This window comes from Neovison vison, chromosome 7, assembly GCF_020171115.1.
Source record: "Neovison vison isolate M4711 chromosome 7, ASM_NN_V1, whole genome shotgun sequence".
NCBI lineage: Eukaryota > Metazoa > Chordata > Mammalia > Carnivora > Mustelidae > Neogale > Neogale vison.
In genome coordinates, this window is record NC_058097.1 from 17,035,369 (window position 1) to 17,057,818 (window position 22,450).

General features: G+C 48.3%; 1 pseudogene; it reads left to right on the plus strand.

Annotated features, from left to right (window-relative positions):
- The first annotated feature begins 440 nt into the window (after nt 1–440).
- Nucleotides 441–1,060, plus strand: LOC122913757 (annotated as a pseudogene).
- Nucleotides 1,061–22,450: the final 21,390 nt, after the last annotated feature.

Genomic DNA, 22,450 nt, shown 5'->3' on the forward strand with positions numbered 1-22,450 from the left:
GAACTTCCCACAACATCATACCAGGAAACGAGAAATTGCCTGGTTGGCTCTATTACAATAGTAAGATTCAGTTAGTGTCAGCTGATCCCCCATTAGCAACTTATCTATCAGCCTTTTACCTTGTGGTTTTAGCACCATAAATGATGGCTGACCAGATCCATTAGCTCATTAGGGCAAAAAACAAACATTTATTAAGCACTCCCCTGTGCTAGGTACTCTGCTCAGCACTATGGACACAAAAGTAAACAAAATATGTTTCCTGCCCTGAGCCTGCCTGGCTGGCTCAGTCAGTAGAACATGCAACTCTTGATCTCAGGGTTGTGAGGTTGTGAGTTCGAGGACCATGTGCGCTGCAGAGTTGACTTAAAATAAATAAGACATCTCTTTCCTAACCGGTCCTTGGTGTGTTCTGTCTCAGAGCTGCCCATGGCAAAATATCTTCAAGGAATACCAAAATTGGGCATCCTGTCCCCAACTTCAAAGCCACAGCTATTATGCCAAACGGCCAGTTCAAAGACATCAGACTACCTGACTACAAAGGCAAATACACTGTGTTCTTGTTTGACCATCTTGATTTTATCTTTGTGTGCCCCGGGGAGATCATTACTTTCCAGTGACAGGGCAGAAGAATTTAAAAACCTCACCAAGAGCGATGAGTGCTTCTGTGGATTCTCATTTGTGTGACCTGGCATATGGACCAACACACCCAAGAAACAAGGACTGGGACCCATGAACCCTCCCTTGGTATCGGACCCCCAAGTGTAGCATCACTCAGAACCATGGAGTCTTTTTCTCTCTTTTTTTTTAGGACGATGGAGACTTAAAGCCTGATGAAGGCCTCTCATTCAGGGGCCTCTTTATCGGTGAGGAGAAGGATATCCTTTGGCCGCTCAGTCTAAATGACCTTCCTGTCAGATGCTCTGTGGATGAGACTCAGACTAGTTCAACCAATTTACTGACAACCACGGGGAAGTGTGCCCAGCTGGCTGGAAGCCGGGCGGGCAATACCATCAAGCCTGATGTCCAGAAGAGCAAAAAATATTTCTCTTAACAGAAGTGAGAAGTGGGCCATTTTAGGGCTGGGCTGCAGTGGGTGTCCATGAAAACAAAATCTCTTTTGTACCAGTGTCAGGCTTAAAACACAAGACTCCATGCAGATGCGGTATGGGACGGGACACGCCTTTCCTGCAGGGGCTGGGGAGGCCAGGGTTTCTTTCTCTGGGGGGCATGGCCTGAGCTGTGCTGTTGGCCAGGCCACCTGATGGGCACAGTGGGGCACCACTTTTGATCTTTCGTTGTTTCTATTAAACTTGAACTGAGAAAAAAAAATAATAATCGAAGTTTAAAAAAATTATTTCCTGGGGCGCCTGGGTGGCTCAGTCAGTTAAGCATCTGCGTTCAGCTCAGGTCATGATCTCAGGGTTCTGGGATTGAGCCCTGAGTCAGGCTCCCTGCTCATTGGGGAGTCTGCTTCTCGCTCCTCCTCTCTCTCTGCCCCTCTCCCCCTGCTCGTGGTTTCTCTCTCTCGTCTCAAGTAAATAAAGAAAATCTCTTAAAAAAAAAAGTTTCCTGCTCCTAAGAAGCTCAAAGGTAATGAGGGATGCAGACAGGTCAACATTCATCCATTTCTTTATTGAATGCTGACTCTGTACCAGGCACTGTGCTTGATCCAAGGAACTGCAGTATATGGTATGATTAAAAAAAATAGCTATCATGCCTTGGAGCTCATCATACTTTATATGCTTTCCTCTGGGTACTGTCACTGCATCCATTTTCCCCACTTGGAAGCAGAGGCTCCTAGTATTTGTCCAGGGTTACCCAGTAAAAGGGATAGAACTGGAATTTGAACCCAGGGCCCCTGGTCTCCAAGGCCTCTTAATCTCCATGCTGTACTGCTAAGGTCAGGGCAGGCTTTTACTTAACAGGTACCTGTCGAACTGAGAGGTAAACCTTGCTTAATTGAGCAAGAAATAATCTGTCAAATTGACCTGAAATTCCATACCCCAGCGCAGCCACGTGGTTCTCCGACCTGCTACAGAGCAGAACGTGTTATCCCCATTTTCCCGAGGAGCTGAGAGTGAGGCTCAGAGGGAAGGGCCAGCTCCCAGCAGAGGCAGGCTTGAGGCTGGTGCCCCAGCTCCAAGACCAGTATGGCAAAACTGTTCCCAGCATAGCCGTAGGCGCTCACTGCCTGAGTCTCAGCCCTACTCTTCCGCCAGCTAGTTTTAGGTATTTAAATGAGCCACTTAAACTCCCTTTGGTCCTCAATTTCCTCATCTGTACAGATGGGGATCACAGTAGCACCTACGTTGTTGGCTGGTTGTGAGGAACCCAAGGGAACAGGGCACCCAGGAAGTGCTAGACAAACATTAACTATTTCCACACTTCCTGCCGCAATCAGGGTTTCCCGGATCCGTGAGCCGTGGGCTCCCACCAATCAGCCTCTCACTCTCTCCTAGACCTGCTGAAAGAGGGGGCGCTTCGTGGCTGGCTGGGTGCTCTCTCTGTGCACAGATAGCTTTGAAAATAGTTTCTCAAGAATGTGAGATAAGGCGCTGCAGGGTCGCGGGGCACCCAGGCTTCCGGTCTCCCGGGACCAGAGAAGACCCCACTCCTCCTGCCCGAGCCCAAGTCGTCATCCACAGGGATGGCTGGAGAAAGCCCCTCCTTCTCGTACCTTCACTTTTGACAAGGTCTACCCTCCAGCCTTCGCCAATGAAATCCTGTCTGTAACATGACTCAACCCCAGAGGGTCCATTAGTTTTTTTCTTCCACCACTAAAAAGTAGGACTTTGGTGGGGAGCCTGGGTGGCTCAGTCCGATAAGCGTCTGCCTTTAGCTCAGATCATGATCCCAGGGTCCTGGGATGGAGCCCTGCTTCTGGCTCTCTGCTCCTTTGGGAGCCTGCTTCTCCCTCTGCTTGAGCTCTCTTTCTCTTTCTCTGTCAAATAAATACATAAATCTTTGGGGAAAATTTTAAAAAATAAAAGCAGTAAAAAGCAATACGGGGGGGGGGGGCACTGGGTGGCTCAGGGTGTTAAGACTCTGCCTTCTGCTCAGGTCATGATCCCAGAGTCCTAGGATCGAGCCCCGCATCGGGCTCTCCGCGCCCCCCCCCACCGCCAAATGCCCGCTTCTTTGCCTACTTGTGATCTCTGCCTGTCAAGTGAGCCACCCAGATACCCCAAGGGAGTGTGGGACCCTTAATCTCAGGGTTATAAGAGCCCCACATGGGGGTAGAGATAACTTACAAATAAAATCTAAAACAAACAAACAAAAAAAATTTAAAAGATAAAGTAAAACCAATGAGGAAGGGCAAGAGAAAATATAAGATAAAATGAATAAGATAGAAACAGAGCAAAAATAAAAAAGCATTTGGTCTCTGCCTCCACAAATGCAAACTTGTTCTGACTACACTAAGTGTTTAACCCTTTCTAGATACACCTGAAACGGATTAAAGGAGGGTGGTGCGGCCTTGGCTAGGAGAGGGAATGGAGCTTTGCTGCCCACTACAACCTGGAGGAACCTTGGAAACATGATATGCTCAGTCAAAGAAGCCAGACACAGAAAGCCAAGTACAAGTCCATTTTTACGAAAGATCCAGAAGAAGCAAATCCATAGAGACAGAGAATAGATTAGTGGTTGCCTAGGGCTGGGCAGGATTTGGGGGTGAGAGGGACTTTGGGAGTGAGTGCTACTGGAGATGGAACGTTCCTTTAGAGAGGGAGGCATATGTTCTAAACTTAGATTGTGGTGACAGAAAAAAAAAAAAAAAAAAAAAAGATTGTGGTGATGATCTCACAACCTTGTAAAAAAAACTAAAACCCACTGAATTGAATGCTTTAAATGGGGAAACTGTGTGGTTTATGAATTTTGTCAGAATTAAGCTGTTTTCTTTCTTAAGTGGGGAGGAGAGTTTTGCTAAGAGCAAGCTTAGCAGAGGGGTGACTTTTGTAGTCCTCTACCTCCTACTGGTTTTGTTTGTTTCACAAGTGGAAAACTCTAGAAACCTTTCATCCACACACATATATAATTATAACAGCAAAAATGGCTCTCATTTACATAACACTCCTCCGTGTGTTCGAGGGTCTAGTCCCAGGCACTTTTACTGTTACTGTCTCAAGCACCTCTGTGAGAAAGACACTATCTTGAGGATACCAAGAGGTGAAATGATTTTTCAGGGGTAACAAGTGGCGGAGCTGTGGCAAACCCACCATACGCCAAGTCCTGGGCTCAGCACCAGCAATACAGAACCCCATCCTGAAGTTTGTCACCCCTCCACTGTCCATGAAGAGTGAGCCAACCAACCCAGTGCTAGAGAGACCATCCTTGTTTGCCAGGGACAGTCGGGGTACCTGGGGTGTAGGACCCTCCGTGTTGAAACCAGGGAAGCCCAGGGTAAACCCCACTGAGGCAGTCACCTTACCAGTCAGTGGGCACGTTGACGGTCCTGGGAACGCGTGGGTGGGTTTGCTTGTGCCTGTGTGCACATGTGTGCTTGTCTGCTCATGGGTTTGTGGAAGAAAGGGATACTCGTCCTCCGAGGATCGGCAATTCTCCGCAAGAGTCCGAGTTTCATAGGAGGGGAAGGTGAAGCTGAGCCAGGTGGTGGCAGGTGGGGGGAGCCTCCTGCAGGGGTGTAGACCAGCCGAGTGATAAAACCTGGGCAAAGAGCAAGGTTTTCTTTTCTTTTTTTTTTAAAGATTTTTTTTTTTTAATTTATTTGTCAGAGACAGAGGGAGAGAGAGTGAGCGAGCACAGGCAGACAGAGAGGCAGGCAGAGGCAGAGGGAGAAGCAGGCTCCCTACCGAGCAAGGAGCCCGATGTGGGACTCAATCCCAGGACGCTGGGATCATGACCTGAGCCGAAGGCAGCTGCTTAACCAACTGAGCCACCCAGGTGTCCCAAGAGCAAGGTTTTCAATGCAAGAAGAAACTCTGGAGCCCAGACTGAGGTGAGGAGGGGCCCAGCGTTTTGCAGAGTGACTCTGTAACTTCTCAGGCTGCTTACACTCACTCACTCATCTGTTCATTCATGTGATAAGTACCCATTGGGCACCTAGCATGTGCCAAGTGTTTTCCTGGTGAGGGGAGTGTCTTTCTGCCCTGAAGGAGCTTTTGCTCTGGTGGAATAAACAGACAAGGGAAGCAGGTATTCACAACCGGGGGCGAAAAGCGAGAACGACAGCACCAAGCCACTCCAAATAAACACCAGCCCTTAACACCAGAGCAGGGGGCCCCGGGCCCCTACCCTTTTGATTACTGGGTGACAGGGATGTTTGGGGGGTAAGAAAGATAGCCCCCCTGGTATGGGGAGCACTTGAGGGACTGAGGGAACCAACTGATTGCCAATGATACGGAAACATTTCAATATAGTATCTTAGCAACTAGAATAGCCATATCAGAGACTAGAGCTTGGAGACCAGAGCTGGTGGTTATGATTCAAGATTAACAAGTCACACAATAGGAGGGCGTAAGGGGCTCAGGGAAGGCTTCCTGTGGGAAGTGACATCGGAGTTAGCCAGAGTGCCTGAAGTCACCACCTGGGCAGAAGCCCAGAAAAGAGGGCTCAGCATTTTCAGGCAGTTCAGTCTAGCTGGAGGAGGGAGATGCAGGCAGGCAGGTAAGGAGACTGCTGGGTGCTGGCACTCACGGTCAGCAGCTGGGCCTGTGTGCTCAGAGCAATGAGGAGCCACTGCAGGATTTTAACTAAAATTAGAGGAAAAACAAAAAACATATATAACAACTGAACTAGATAAAAGGCAAGGTCCTTTCTCTTTTCTAAAGATTTTAAGTAATCTCAAAAAAAAAAAAAAAAAGAAAAGATTGTACATAATCTCTACACCCAACGTAGGGCTTGAACTCACAGCCCCGCGATCATGAATCCTATGGTCTACTGACTGAGCCAGCCAGGCACCCCAAAGTATGGAAAGTCTTTTAAATTCGAGCCACTCTAAAAGTTGTATGGTGGTATATTATTCTGGTTTACTTTGTATTTACTCAATGACTAATGCTGAGCACCATATATTTTCCCTTTCTTTTTTTAACGTATTTTTTTAAAGATTTTATTTATTTGAGAGAGAGCAAGAGTGAGAGAGAATATGAGCAGGGGGAGGGGCAAAGGGAGAGGGAGAAGCAGGGAGAAGCAGTTCAGGGAGCTGAACATGGGGCTCGAGCCCAGGACCCTGGGTCATGACCTGAGCTGAAGGCAGAAGCTTAACCCACTGAGCCACCCAGGCACCTTTTCCCTCTCCTTAAAAAAAAAAAAAAAAGAAGAAGAAAATTATACAAGTAATAAATATCCACAGTAGAAAAAAATTTTAGGGGTGTCTAGGTGGCTCAGTCAGTTGAGCGTCAGACACTCGTTTTCAGCTCAGGTCATGATCTCAGGCTCATGAGATCAAGCCCCACGACGAGGAGTCGGCTTGAGCTTCTCTCCCTCTGCCTCTATCCCTCCCCCACTGCAGCTCCCCCACCCTTCCACCAATGGTGTGCACACACATGCTCTCTCTATAAAATAAATAAATAAATAGATCTGAAAGAAAAAAGAAAAAAATTATTTTATTTTATTTTTGACAGAGAACGAGCATGTGCACACATGTGAGAAGGGGAGAGGCAGAGGGAGAGGAAGAGAGAGAATCTCAAGCAGTCTCCCTACTGGGCATGGAGCCCAACAGTGGGCTCAATCTCATTGCCCTGAGATGGTGACCTGAGCTGAAATCAAGATCGGAGGCATATCTGACCGAGCCATCAGGTGCCCTTGAGGTCCACATTTTTTTTTTTAAAGATCTTTTATTTATTTGACACACAGAGATCACAAGTAGGCAGAGAGACAGGCAGAGAGAGAGGAGGAAGCAGGATCCCTGCTGAGCAGAGAGCCCGATGCGGGGCTCGATCCCAGGGATCATGACCCAAGCTGACGGCAGAGGCCCCAACCCACTGAGCCACCCAGGCGCCCGAGGTCCACATTTTTTTTTTTTTAATATTTTATTTATTTATTTGTCAGAGAGAGAGCAAGCGAGAGCGAGCACAAGCAGACAGAGTGGAAGGCAGAGTCAGAGGGAGAAGCAGGCTCCCTGCGGAGCAAGGAGCCCGATGTGGGACTCGATCCCAGGACGCTGGGATCATGACCTGAGCCGAAGGCAGCTGCTTAACCAACTGAGCCACCCAGGCGTCCCCCGAGGTCCACATTTTTGATGCTGGTTGGGTCTAAGGCCCCAGAGTGAGATCCCACAGGACCAGCCAAGATGATCCCTGGCTTCAGACAGGATAGAAATCAAACACAAGCTGAGAGGAAGTGAGAACAGAGTTTATTGACGATGTAGAGAGTATAGATTTGTCCAGGAGACTCAGAAAGGACAGGAGAGTGAGTCTCCTTTTTTAGGATTTTAATTATTTACTTGTCAGAGAGAGAGAGAAAGAGAGAGCACAACCAGGGGGAACGGCAGGTAGAAGGAGAAGCAGGCTCCCCACTCAGCAAGGAGCCCCGTGTGAGACTCATCCCAGGACCCTAGGGTCAAGACCCAAGCCAAAGGCAGATGCTTAAACCACTGAGCCACCAAGGCATCCCCAAGAAAAAAATTTTAATGCAGAGATAAACAGAAAAGAAAACTAAAATAAAAATCACCTATTATCCTAAAGTTAACCACAGTTGACATTTGAGTTATACCTAAGATATGCTCAGATATATATTTACTGATATATAATTATTACTAAGTAATACAGATACATAGATGGATATGATTGAAGATAGATAGATATGGTTAAACCTATCTATACGATTATATACATCTATATTTGAGTAACTAATGTACCTGGTACCTGGTACAAAGTCTGAAAGGAATGAAATGTTAAGTGTTGAGAAATAAATCTCCCACTCATTCAGCTGGCAAAGGTAAGAACTCTAACTAAACAGGGTAGCAAAAAACATGAACTAACAGCATCCTTTCATGTGCTGGTGGGAGTGTAAACTGGAGCGATTCTAGTGAAACGAACATTTACAAACCCTACACCCCAGCCTACACCCCAGCCCCTTGCTCAGCATTTAACCAGAGAAATCACCAAAAACATGTGTAGCATGAGAATCATACAAGAATATCCATGGTTGTATTACCATAAGAGTAAAAATTTAAAAAAAAAACCTAGATGTCCATTGACAGGAGAAAGGGTATTTATTTTTTTATTTATAAATCCTATTTCATTTTATTTTGTCAGAGAGAACAAGCAAGCACAAGCAGGGGAAAAAGCAGGCAGAGGGAGAAGCAGGCTCCCCGCTGAACAGGGAACCTGATGCGGAACTCAGTTTCAAGCCCCCGAGATCACGACTCGAGCTGAAGGCAGACACTTAACCAACTGAGCCACCCAGGTGCCCCAAGAACGGTTTTTTAAAATGCAGTATATTTGGAGTGCCTGGCTGACTCAGTCAGAGGAGGGTGCACATCTTAAGCCAAGGGTTGTGACTTTAAGACCCACGTTGGGTGTAAAGATTACTCAAAAATGAATTCTTAAAGGGCACCTGGGTAGCTCAGTCATTAAGCGTCTGCCTTCGGCTCAGGTCCTGATCCTAGGATCCTGGGATCGAGCCCCAAGTCGGGCTCCCTGCTCTGCGGGAAGCCTGCTTCTCCCTCTCCCACTCCCCCTGCTTGTGCTCCCTCTCTCGCTATGTCTCTCTCTATCAAATAAATAAATAAAATCTTAAAAAAAAAAAAAAAAGTAACTCTTCTTTTCTGGTCCCCCAGCCCCTTTGTTCCCCTCCCCAAAGGCAACTGCTGTTACCATCCTCCATGTATCCTCCAGGAATAAACTACCCCATTCTACCTGTTCTATAAAATAACCTGTGTTTGTACTCTGTAACTGCTCATGGATAGCCTACCTTGACAATAAACATAGATTCCTAATAGCATTTTAATGGTTGTATTATTTCCCACTGTTTAGATACCTATAATTTATTAAACTAATTGCCTTCGGGTAAACCTGGGTTTTTTCCCAGTGCTTATTCTTATAAACAACGTTATGAGGAATCCCTTCATATATACGCCTTTGATGACTCGTATGGTAGGTCTTGAGAATAAATTTCTCCAAGGGGAGTTACTGAGTCAAAGATAATGTGCCTCTTTGCAGGATTTTGAGCCATACATTGTGCCCACCAGCAGGGAGGGGGGATGGCCTTGAAGAGCTTTGGCAGCAGGCTCAGTGCTGCGAGGTTTTTTGTTCCTGAAGCTACTCCAGAGGTTAATTCTCCAGCAAAGCCAGGTTAGCCATGCCCAGGCTGTCCCTGCGGGGGCAGTAGGAAATGGGGTGGCTTCTCTGGCAGAGGAAAACAACAAGTCTTTATTAAAATGCTATTTGCGGGCGCCTGGGTGGCTCAGTGGGTTAAGCCGCTGCCTTCGGCTCAGGTCATGATCTCAGGGTCCTGGGATCGAGTCCCGCATCGGGCTCTCTGCTCTGCAGGGAGCCTGCTTCCTCCTCTCCCTCTCTCTGCCTGCCTGTCTGCCTGCTTGTGATCTCTGTCTGTCAAATAAATAAATAAAATCTTTAAAAAAAAAAAAATAAAATGCTATTCGCCAAGAAGCTTTATTAGCACAGATCTTGGCCTCGCATTTGGGCCACTCCCTGCAGTCTGGCGCAGGACTATGTCTCCTGGGGGAAGAGGAGCAGGAGTCCAGGGTGTGCCCGGCTCCCCTTCCATCAGCTCACCTCTGCAGTTACTATGGTGCGGTGGATAAGAGCCAGCCGGGAGCCAGACCGCCTGGACTAAAATCCCCACCTCCTGGCTGTGCGCCTTTGGGCGAGTTTAGAATCTCTCTGGCTTCAGTTTGCGCTTCTGGGAAATGGGGCCAATAATACCCACCTTGTGGGGTTGTTCTAGCATTTAAATGAGTTAGTACACAGGGGCACCTGGCTGGCTCCATTGGAAAAGCATGCGACTCCTGATCTCTGGGTCATGAGTTCAAGCCCCATGTTGGGAGAAGTGTTTACTTAAAAAAAAATTTTTTTTTAAATATGTGAGTATATGTAAAGTGCTCAAAACACATTGGGCATGCTGAAAGTGCTCTCTATTAACTATCACAAGTTACTTGCCCTGGGCGAGACCCACAGCTACTGCCCTTGGTTGGGGGGTGGGGGATGTCCTTAGACTACTGGAGGAGATAGGTAGGTAAAGAGGCATTTATAATTCAGGGTGATGAGTGCATTAATGTAGATGCGAAGGCAACGCTCATAGGAGAAAGACTTTAAACCCAAAGATTTCCTGGAAGAAAGAATCAAGAAGGCAAGAACCAAGTCCCCTTTGGGCTAAAGGAGGGGCAAAGTGGTATTGAGACTTGAGAGACCAGCAATTAACTCCTTTTACTGAAATGTGAAGATGGGATTCAGAGGTTTTCAGTCTTGGGTTTCAGTTGAGCATTTCTCAGCACCTGCCTGGGTCCCAGGTCCTCTGCAGGGCGCTGCCGCATGAGGGTGGGCTGGAGGGGCACCTGGCTGGCTCAGTCAGTGGAACGTGTGACTCTTGATCTCGGGCTTGTAAATTTGAGCCCCATGTTAGGTGTAGAGATTACTTAAAAAAAAAAAAAAAAAAAAAGCAGAACTCTCTATTTATTTTTATGTAAAATCTTTCAAAAGAGATTTATTTATTTATCTGGCAGTGAGAGATGGTGAGAGAGATAGCCAAGAGAGAGAGCACAAACAGAGGGAGGGAGAAGCAGGCTCCCCACTGAGCAGGGAGCCTACAGCAGGAGGAAGAGGGGTCTCGATCCCAGGACTCTGAGATCACAACCTGAGCCCAAGGCAGCCGCTTAGCCAACTGAGCCACCCAGGCGCCCACCAAAATAAAAAAACTTAAAAAAAAAAAAAAGAGTGAGCTGGGGATGTTAAGGCAGAGGCTCTTAGTGAGCGTTTGACCTAAAGAGGGAGATGGATGTAAAACACGTTAGAGTTAGACCCTCATGAGCTCTCCTGGAGTAAGGAACAAAAAGTCGAGGGAGCAGGTAATTCTTACTCTCCCAGGATAGTATGGAAGGCTTTGTGGAGGAAATGCTTGTAAGAGTTTATCAGATTCAGGGAGGGTGAAGAAGGAAGGTAGGAGAACAGCACAGGCAAAGAAGAGGTAACAGGAGAGCCTATGTTCCGGAAGAGTGAGTTGTCCCTTGTTGACCTATGGGGCCTGCACCCAGGAAGATGTTATGGGTGGGCAGGAATTACAGCTGGAAGGTCAGTTTAGGTCAGGGTTTTTGGAGGGCTTCACATGAGAGCCTAGTTCGACTTCATCTAGTAGGTCATGGGAACGGAACAGAAATGCTTAAGCAAAGAAGGGACATGATGAGATCTATGTTCTGGAAAGGTCATTCTGGCACACATGGGGGGAGGGATAGTTCTCGGGAGGCAGCAACACTCAAAAGCCACTGTAATTGTCTAAGCAAGAAATCTGGTGGGCACAGAGGGGCCGGGGAGCGTGTCTGTAAGCAGCCATCTGAAACACTTGAAATTAAAAACCGGAAGTTATTCCCTGGTGGCTCATGAGTCAAGATGGCTAATACCCCTGGAAAAATAAACTTGTTCCTGACCCCAGCCAGCAGGAGCATGAGCAACCTGATCTACTTGTTGATTAGGATTAGGGGAACTTCTCCTCTTTAACTGAGGGTCAAGTGAATTACTAGGGGAAGTAAAAAAAAAGAGAGCATCAGATATCTAAGGATGGAGTGACTTGGTTTTATCGTTTTTTCCTGAATGGAAACAACACATGAGATCCACATTTTAAATATTTCTCAAGGAGCATAAAGTGCATTCCACCAGAAACGATCGTGGCTTCATTTCCATTGAGACGGTGACAGAAGGAGAGTAGAACGGAAGGGTGGAGAAGGGTGGAGAAGTAGGGGGGAGGGGGGCAGACAGACACTGGCCAAAGGCCGCCAACAGCAGAGGGAGCGAGAAATGCCAGGGAAGGGGGGATGAGGCACTGGGCCCAGAAATGGGCTGCAGTATAAGGACCTTGGGATTAAGAAGTCCTGAGTTCAAATCTCTCCTGTTTCACTACCTTTCTTATCCCCATTTTATAAAAAAAACATTTTATTTATTTACTTATTTGACAGAGAGAGAGATTACAAGTAGGCAGAGGGAGAGGGAGAACAGGCTCCCTGCTGAGCAGAGAGCCCGATGCGGGGCTCGATCCCAGGACCCTGAGACCATGACCTGAGCCGAAGACAGAGGCTTAACCCACTGAGCCACCCAGACACCCCTCTTATCCCCATTTAAAAAAATTTCATATTTATTTTTTAAGGTATTTTATTTTTAAGTAATCTCTGTCCCCAGTGTGGGCTTGAATTCACAACCCCAAGATCAAGAGTCCCACGCTGCGCTGACTGGGCCAGTTGGGTGACCCTCTCTATAGTCTCACCTGTCAAATGGGGGTTATAATATCCTTATCCTACGGTACAATGAATGTTATTGAATCTGTGTCTTTAAAAATTTTATTTATTTGACAGAAAGAGAGAGAGAGAGAACACAAGCAGGGGGAGCAGCAGGCAGAGGAAGAAGCAGGCTCCCCAACTGAGCAAGGAGCCCCATGCAGGACCTGACCCCAGAACCCTGGGATGTAACCTGAGCTGAAGGCAGACATTAACCCACTGAGTCACCCAGGCGCCCCAAATTTGTATCTTAGAAAGATTAGATTGCTCTGACCACCTGCTTAGAGTGGGATAAAAGGAAAAAGAAAGTACACTGCAGATTACCTGGCTTTCCCAAGTTTTCTTAAGCTCTTGAGACAAGGGGATTTTTATTATTACTCTTATAGCTTTATTTATCATTTCTTTTTGAATTTCTCGTTGGCTAATTGTGATTCAGCTTTTCAGCTGTCCTTGTGGAAACTTTCATAGACTCACTGATTCAGAGGGGTTGGGCCACTGACATCTTCCTTTCCCGTCCCCACGTGTTCTCAGCCCCCGGCCTGCGAGGAAGCACCAGGGCTCCACGGGATGTCTTGTTGCTCTTGCTTCCGCTGCCTCCCAACTGTCTGGAACCTCGCGAAATGACACAGCTGGGTCCCTGAGGCACTCTCCTCCACGGCCGGTCCTCAGGCCTCACCCCTCCGCTTTTACTTGTCTCCCCAGGCAACCGCGCCACAGAGATGGGAACTGCGAAGTAAAGCCCTTGACGGGGCCACCACTTCTCCTTTATTCCTTCCTCTCTAACCAGCGCCAACGTCCGTCTTCCGTCTCTAGTGGGAAGCAGGACGATGTGGGAAGCTGGCGCCCCTCCCTGCCAGCGTCCCCCGCCTGTGGGCAGCCCAGACCTCTCCCCACAGCCTCATTCCCTGGGACTGCCCTGCACCTGACCGTCTGTGTTCACACGTCCCACAGGCCCCTCGAATCGCTCAAAGTACAGGCACGTCCAACACCAGACCTGTCATCGCTCTTCGCCAACCCGTCCGTTTTGTTTTCTTCATTTCAGAAAACGGCACCGTTATTCCACAGTTGCTCAGGCCAGAAACTTGAACATTTGGTCTGTAACTCCTTTATTTATTTACGTATTGTTATTTTAGTAAAATCCCCCCCAATGTGGGGCTTGAACTGCCAACCCCAAGACTGAGAGTCACATGCTCTACAGACCAAGCCAGCCAGGCGCCCTTCTAACTCCTTCCTTTCGCACACGGATCAACCCACCTCTGATCACTCATCCAATCCTCAAATATCCCCGCATCTACCCACTTCGGTCTACACCCTCGTCCCACGCATCCTCACCCCCACTTGGGTGACAGCATCATCTTCTGAGCTGGTCATTTCCCCTTTCCACAGGTGGCTTTTTAAAGTTAGGGGGTTCGTTCACTGGTTTGTTCGTTCATTCGTTTACAGGTAATTTCTACCCCCAACGTGAGCCTGGAACTCATGACCCCAAGATCAGGAGCTGCACGCTTTTCCTGCCCGTGTCCCTCCAAGTGTGGCTATTTAGATTTAAATTCAATAATTAAGTAGGGGCACCTGGGTGGCTCAGTGGGTTAATCCTCTGCCTATGGATCAGGGTCCTGGGATGGAGCCCCAGTAGGCAGAGAGGCAGGCAGAGAGAGGGAGGAGGAAGCAGGCTCCCTGCTGTGCAGAGAGCCTGATGCGGGGCTCAATCCCAGGACCCTGGGATCATGACCTGAGCTGAAGGCAGAGGCTTTAACCCACTGAGCCACCCAGGTGCCCCTCTCTCTGCATGTTTAAAAAAAAAAAAAAATCATACAGTCTCATTTTCCTCCTCTTTTTTTTACACAAAAAGTAGCACACTTTACACACTGTTTTCCAACTTGCTTTTTCACTCGGCAAGCAGTGCCTAAAGAGCTTCCTCCTTTGCTTTCGGTGGCGGCATTGCCATCCCACCATGCCGTGAGTGTGGCAGAGTTTATTTAAGCAACCCCCACCCCCCCACAGAGGAAAGGTTGCGAGGGGTTGTTACCAACCTCTTGCTCTTACAGACAGTGGAACAACAGCAAGGCTAAGTGGCCTTGTCCATCTGGAGTTTTGCACACACGCAAGTGTATGGACGACACACGCTGGAGGGCTGGCTCTAGAGCACCAAGTCCTTCATGGCCCTGACCCTGCTGAACACACGCTGTTCCTCCTGCTCTCCTTTTCGAGCCCCTGACAAACTTCTCCAGCCCTCAAGTATCCGCTTGGGTGTTGTCTTTTTTTTTTTTTTTTTTTAAAGATTTTATTTCTTTATGTCAGGAAGAGAGAGAAAGAGCGCACAAGCAAGGGGAGCAGCAGGCAGAGGGAGAAGCAGACTCCCTGCTGAGCAGGGAGCCCAGGGCGGGACTTGATCCCAGAATCCTGGGATCACACACTGAGCCAAAAACAGACATTTAACTGACTGAGCCACCCAGGCAGCCCATGGGTATTGCCTCTTCTGGGAAGCCCTCCCTGACTCCACACCAGGTCAGGCTAAGATCAGCCTGCACTGTAATTGCCAGGTTCCTTCTTGTCTCTTCCCTCAGTTTAGAGCTTTATGAAGGAGGCCTGGGGTGGGGTTGTCTTGTTTTTCCATATATCCCGGGGGCCTGGCACTTAGCAGAGGCTCTATGCATATTTGCCGAATGATGAAGCAGACACCAAGTTTTAGTAGTTGTTCTTTCCCGTACTCCGTGGGCTCCCACACCTCATGGAGTTGGAAAGGAGAACCCCTGGAGAGCAGGTGATTCAAAAGGGAAACTAAGGCACAGAGGTGGCAGCCTTTCAATCAGCATCCTTGACTCCAACCTCTTTTTTTTTCCAGCCCACTCTATAGTTAATAACAAAAACTATACGGATTAATATTTACTGAGTATCTGCTATGTGGTAAGTGCTGTTCTAAGTGTGTTACATCCATTAACTAATCCGGTTGTTGTAGCAACTGTGTGAGGAATGTACTCTCATTACTCCCTTCTTTTTTTTTTTTTTTTTTTAAAGATTTTATTTATTTATTTGTCAGAAAGAGAGCGAGCACAGGCAGACAGAGAGGCAGGCAGAGGCAGAGGGAGAAGCAGGCTCCCTGCCGAGCAAGGAGCCTGATGTGGGACTCGATCCCAGGACGCTGGGATCATGACCTGAGCCGAAGGCAGCTGCTTAACCAATTGAGCCACCCAGGCGTCCCTCATTACTCCCTTCTTAATGAATAGAGAAACTGATAACTTGTCAGGAACGGCAGAGAGTACCTGGCGGTGGGGCTTCACAGCTCATGCTCACGCTCACTGTCCGCTCTTCTTATAGGCTTCTCCCCTTTCCCAAAGCCCACTGTGGCTCCTTACTGTCTCAAACCCCAAACTTCTCTTGTCATCTCTTCCCCACTCCCATTGCCACCCTGGTCCTTGTTGTTCCCCCCTTACCCTGCCACCCTGGTCCCGCCCTTCTTGGCTTACTTTATTTTCTACTTCATTGGGTTCCCTCAAGACTGAAGTCAGACTGGGCTTCCTATCCCTTGCTATTATAGTACCGTCTGGGTACCAGTTTTCTTATCTCTACAAAGGTTGGTGGCACATGAAAGCATGGGACTCTTCTTTCTTTCAGCCCTTATCTAACTCCAGTACATCCTTTGAGGCCAACTCAAAGGGCTTCCTCCTTCAGGAAGACTTCTTGGATTTCTCCAACCCCTAAAGTTCCCTCCTACTCTTCCCTGAACTCTAGGCAATTTTTAACACCCAGATTAGAGCATAATTTTTCTCTTACTTTCTGGGTGTAAATTGTTACCCCCATGCAAAATGAATATTCTTTGAAAGAACATAGAAAATGTAGAGCGTGGATTTCAATTATACAGCTTTATTTTTTGAAATACCATCTTCACTGTTTATGGCATGCCTGAGATCTAACTTTACTAATCTTTACTTAATATTGTTTCTTTAAATGGGTTTAGTATTTAAAACTTAAGGAAATGTATTATTATTTTTTAAAATTGTTTTAATTTAAAAAATTTTAGGGTGACTCAGTGGGTTGAGCCTCTGCCTTCAGCTCAGGTCATGATCTCAGGGTCCTGGGATCAAGCCCCGCATAAGGCTATCTGTTCAGCAGGGAGCCTGCTTCCCCTGCTCTCTCTGCCTGCCTTTCTGCCTACTTGTAACCTCTCTCTGTCAAATAAATAAAGAAAATTTAAAAAAAATTTTTTTTAAGAAATGTATTTCAAATTAAAAAAAAAAAAAGAAAAACATTAACAATAGTGTAAATGAAAAACCAGTATCATTTGCTACAACTAGAAAGTACATATCAGGGGCGCCTGGGTGGCTCAGTGGGTGAAAGCCTCTGCCTTCGGCTCAGTTCATGATCCCAGGGTCCTGGGATGGAGCCCCGCATTGGGCTCTCTGCTCAGCAGGGAGCCTGCTTCCCCCTCTCTCTCTGCCTGCCTCTCTGCCTACTGTGATCTCTGTCTGTCAAATAAATAAATAAAATCTTAAAAAAATAAAAAAAAGTACAGATCAATAAAATGATAGAACAATGTTGTTTATATTCTAGGCTTTCTCTGGTTAAGAGAGAAAACTGTAAGTCTTAAGTCATCAGACTTGCTAAGCACAAAGAGGACTCTCCTTGATGCAAGCAAAAGGACTGAAAGAAAATTGAAAACACTGTACCTCTTTCTGTGTGATTTAGGATCATTTAATACTTCAGTTCCTGCCTCATGTTATCACCTAATACCAGCCCACCTTGCCGGAAACAATGGCTTGGTCAGAACAGACAGAGCCAGCTTCCTCACCCATCTGTGCCCCTCTCTAGCCTCAGTTTGCTCCTCTGTAAAATGGGCTGTTCATGACTGTCCCTTGGACAGCTGTCGGGATTAAATGAGATGTTATTTCTGAATTCTCTCAGCCCTGCTGCTTACCATCTGCCCATGAGCATGGGTGACTTGCCCTGCCTCCCTGGACCTCAGTTTCCTCATTTCCAAAAAGGAATGCATAAAACCTGCCTTGGAGAGTTGTGAAGCTCCTTTAGCTAATATTTACTGAGTACCAACTATGTCCCATCGACTGTTCTGGGGGTTTGAGGATGGAGCAGTGAAGAAGAGGGACAAAAATCCTGCTATTGTGGAGCTAAGCTTCAAAGGGTGGGGGGAGGAGGAAAACAAGATAGGTCAATAGATCAATTACATAGCACAGAACGGGGCGGGGGGATAATAAATGCTGTAGAAAAATAAGGCAGGATGGGTGGAGGGCAGGGGTGCCACTTCCAAAGACAGAATTCCAGGGACAGAATCTCTGACAGGCTGACAGTTGGATGGTGTGTGAAGGAGGTGAGGGAGCCCTCAGATATCTTGGGGGAAACAGCACATCAGGCAGAGGGCACAGCAAATGCAAAGGCCCTGAGGTGGGACCTGAGATGGGCGATTTCCCAAGGAGCAGGCAGCTGATGGAGTCACAACAAGAGCCTGAGGGAAGACGAAGGGCAGCAGGAGGTGAGGTCCCAGGGGCAAAGGGGTTGGATCCTGGGGACAATGTATATCTCTGGTTCTGATTTGGAGTGAAATATAGCATATGGCCTGGTGCATAGTAGGTTCCTAAGTCATGGGAGCTCTAATGATAACAATTCCTGGCATCACTTAGCATTGTCTCCCCACAGAGCTTTGGCTGTCGCGCTCCAGAAGGACACACGGTGACACACACACCTGCTTTACCCACTGGCCCTGCTTTACTGGAAGGCAGCGGGGACAGAATGGATGGAGCCCAGCCCCAGCACTCCTGCCCCACCCATGCCCTCCACACCCCTGTGGCTGGCGGGGCAGCGGGCACAGGATCTGCTGAGGCAGCTGCGGGTGGGGCCGAACTTGGAGGAGGCCTCAGGACCAGCAGCAGCAGCAAGAGCGCCGCCTGCTTCCCAAGTATTCCCTCCCGGCCATCTCTTTCCAGGTCTCTGAGAGAGGGGCTGTCTTAGGAAACCAAGGCTCAGGTGAGTCACTCCCATTCTGCCACCTCTAGGGGTTGCACTTCTCATGAGGACTCCGCCCCAGTGAGCTCTGGGGACCCTTTCCATCCAGGCTCCCCTCCTGAGGGAGAAGATTCTCAGATCCTGCCGGCCAGTTTTACAGCTGCCTGCAGGCCTGGACAGGTCCGGGCTGGTGCCTCCTCAGTGGATGAGGATGGAGTGGAGGGGGAATCAGGTTTTGCCAGCTCCAGGATAGAACCCAGGTTGCTGAGCCAGGCTTCTCTCAGGGCTTCTTGGACTCTGCCTCCAGCCCTGGAGTGGGGGCAGCGGCTCAGGCCTGGGCACCCTGGACCCCCTCCTTGCCTGTCTGACTTCATCTCCCATAGCACTCTTGCTCTTTCTCCGCTCTGACCACAGTGGCCTCCCTGCTGAATCCCACCAAGCACACTCCAGCCTCAGGGCCTTTGCACTTGTTCCTTTTATTCAAACATACCTGCATACTTGCTCTCTAGTATCCTCCAGTCTTTTGGCACATGCCACCTTCTCAGTGAGTCTCGCTGACTACTAGAACTGAGCCCCGCCCCCATCCTGTCCTTCTTGCACCCTATCCCAACTTGATCTTCCTCTAGAGCCTCACCTTTCACTGTTCCATGTATTTTGTCTTGCTCATGGTCTCTCTCCCAGTGAATGTTATTAGCAGGATGGCCCGTAGACTGGGCAGGAAGGGCCTCTGCATTGTGCTTTAGAAGGCCCTGCTCTGGCTCTCCCACCCTTCCAGGAAGCCAAGTTGTGACTGCTAGAAACTGGGTCCCCCTCCCTGTCCTCTACACCATTCTTTGCCAAATGGTTCCAGGCCCTCCCCAGGATTGTCCAAAGGATAGCCAGCATAGCCCAGGTACATATTCCTAGGCCCAGGGGATAGAAGGCTGTCTATGAGGATCAGTGGACAAAGCTTAGATGCATGGTCTGGGGTGTACACACAGGAACCTCATGGTGTGGATAGAAAAGTGGGTTGAGGGGCGCCTGGGTGGTTCAGTGGGTTAAAGCCCCTGCCTTCAACTCAGGTCATGATCCCAGGGTCCTGGGATTGAGCCCCACATCGGTCTCTCTGCTCAGCAGGGAGCTTGCTTCCCCACCTCTCTCTCTGCCTGCCTCTCCGCCTACTTGTGATCTCTGTCTGTCAAATAAATAAAATCTTAAAAAAGAAAAGAAAAGTGGGTTGACCACTGCTTCTAGGCTGAGGGCTAACTCTGCCTGAGCTGTCACATTCTGGACCAGTACTCCAGAGGTCTGAAGATCTAGATTAAAACCTGGCTTTCCAGATGGTTGTGAAAATATCCTTGTTCCAGTAGGAAGATATAATATCTTTTATTTAAGAGTTTAGTCAACTTGTATGGTATGTGGGCTCTACACACAATTTTGCCCAGAGCCCCCAATATATTAGGGCTGGGATTTCAAATATTTTCTGCATTTCTATATCTCCAGCACCTAGACCAGTGCCTGGCACAGACACATGCTTGGCAAATAGTTAAGTGAATGAACAAAAAAGCCCTGGGCTGATGTCCCCACATACTCCCCAGAAATGGGGCCCCAGAAATGGTTGGACGTGCTGTGGGTTTTCTATGCCAGAGGCTCAGAGTCTCAGGGTCAGGTGGGGTCAACTCTGCCTTGCGTGGGGGCCTCTATGCCATATATGAAGACCCTCTCCCACCACCTCGCTGCCCCACACCCTGTTATAGCTGCAATCTCCGAGTAGAGAGACCCATGCAGATCTCAATCCCAGGATCCTGGAATCATGACCTGAGCCAAAGGCAGACGCTTAACTGAGTGAGCCACCCAGGCATTCCTATTCTTTTTTTTTTTTTTTTTAAAGACTTTATTTTTAAGAAATCTCTACACCCATGGTAGGCTTAGATCTTACAGCCCAAGATCAAGTCTCAGGCTCCACCGACTGAGCTAGCCAGGCACCCCTGGAATTTTTATTCCTAATAGTAAAAAGAGTTCATACTTGGGAATCAAGGAGATCTGGACCCCAAAACTGTCTCTATCACTTCCTGTCTATGTATGGCCTTTACTCTCCTTATCCTCTATTTCCTTTTATAAAGGGAAGCATGAAAACGCTCTCCCAGGGCTGCTGGTGGGAGAATGTAGGTAACTGACCAGACACCGCCCGATACTGACTGCCGCCGCTGCCACGGCCTCTATTATCACCACCAAAACGTCCAAGGCAGTTGCTGGCACACCGCGGACTCCTGTGCAAGGTGCAAGTCAGCCAGTGGGATGGCCCTGCCCTCTGACTCCCTTCCTGTAGACCTTGCCCTCAGTGTCCATGCTGGAAGGTGCAAGGCCAACCTGAGGTTCGGGTGAAGAGTGCCCTCTGCTGGGCGCTTGGGGGAAGGGCTTGAGGGGAAACCACTGCCGCTCTCACCCCTGAAGTGGCTTTGTGCAGATGGAAATGTCTCCCTCGGGGTGGGACATGCAGTTTCCACTCAGTGGAGATAAAGGAGCAGTAACTGGCCCTGTCAGTCCGTCAGCAATTACCACAGTAGAGATAACACTTAGGCGGCCTTGCATTTAGTCCTCCATCTTAAAGATGAGAAGAGCGAGGCACAGAGATGTTAAGAGATTTGTCTAAGGTGTCATACACTGGCAGTGCTGGAATTTGAACCTGCGCCCTGAACCATGCTTCTTTAGTGGAAAGTGGAAATAGCGCTACATTTAGCCAAAAAGGAGTTGGCTCTCTGTTTTGGAAGTGGACATACACGGTGTGGGCTGATAAAGGGGCTTTCCATAGTGAGTGCCCTCACCCACCAAGCTAAGCTCAGGGCCCCCTACTGACTGGACAGCCCTCAGCATTTCCTTTCCCAGATCTTCTCGCCGCATCCCTGGTGGACTGAGAGTTAAGGAAAGTCTGTGCTGAGAACAAGAGGCAATGAATTTGAGGCTTCAGCTACCTGCCTACCTTCCAAGGATGAGTCATTTCCCTCAAGCTGCCTCAAGGGCCTGGACAAAGCTCACCTGGGGAGATCGGTCCTCTCTGCAGCCCATCTGCTCAGGTTAGCAGCAAGGGAAAATGCACGAAGCGAGGCCTGGGCTCTGCCCATCTCAGCCCTGCTGGACGGATCCTGGAGAGTGCCTCCTTTTGGAAACTCTTCTCTTCTTGCATCTGAAAAATGACAGGGGTGGGTTGGGGGGCAGTTATCAAACTGCTCTGTATTTGGAAGTTAAGGAGAAACACCAGGAAGATGAGGCCAAAGAGGCAAGTCTCTCAGCCACCTGATGCCTTCTTCCAACAAGTTCATTGAAAACATTTATTTTTTTAGTAATCTCTACACCCAGCGTGAGGCTTGAACTCAAGACCCCAAGATGAAGAGTTGCAGGCTCCACCGACTAACTCAGGCACCCTTACAATTTCATTTTTCTTTATTGGACTAGGGATCTGTGACTTTGGATTTTAAGCCTGGGGTGGACATCCCTTAACAGAGTGAGCCTGAGGGGATCCTTTCAACAGAAAGCTGTCATCCTGGACTGACCCCTCCACCTGGAAGTGGGCAGCCTTGATCCCAAACAAGGCTACGGGGACCCCTCTCACCCATCCCTAGTCACGGGAGGACTGGCTCTGAAGCATTTGCAGGGCTGGGTGCTCCAGAGTTTGTTTCAACATTGTTAAGGAAAAAGACTAGAATCATTCACGTCCATGCGTGCTGGTGAGCTCTAATAAATGCTAACCCATCCCGACTGGGTTATGCTGCAGACATTAAGGCAGCCTCCTCGGCCCTGTTATGAAAGGTATAATGCAAAATGTATGTGAAACATGGGAGGGAGACGTTGGAAGAATGCATACCGAACTGTTGCACCACAAAATAGGAAGGATCCACATTCCAGGTATGTCAAGTCAAACATCCAGGCAGTTGCCACTGGTATGGCCAGTGAAACTGATAATTTATGGGTGTTAAACTCTGACTGGTTAGCACTGGTGACTTAACATATCTTGACTTATTACAGGCCTGGGTTTGTTTTTTTCCAAATCTTTCAGAGTTCCATTGCCAGGGGAATCTAGATCCATGAACAGAGCCCAGGCTTGGCTAGAAAAGGCCACTT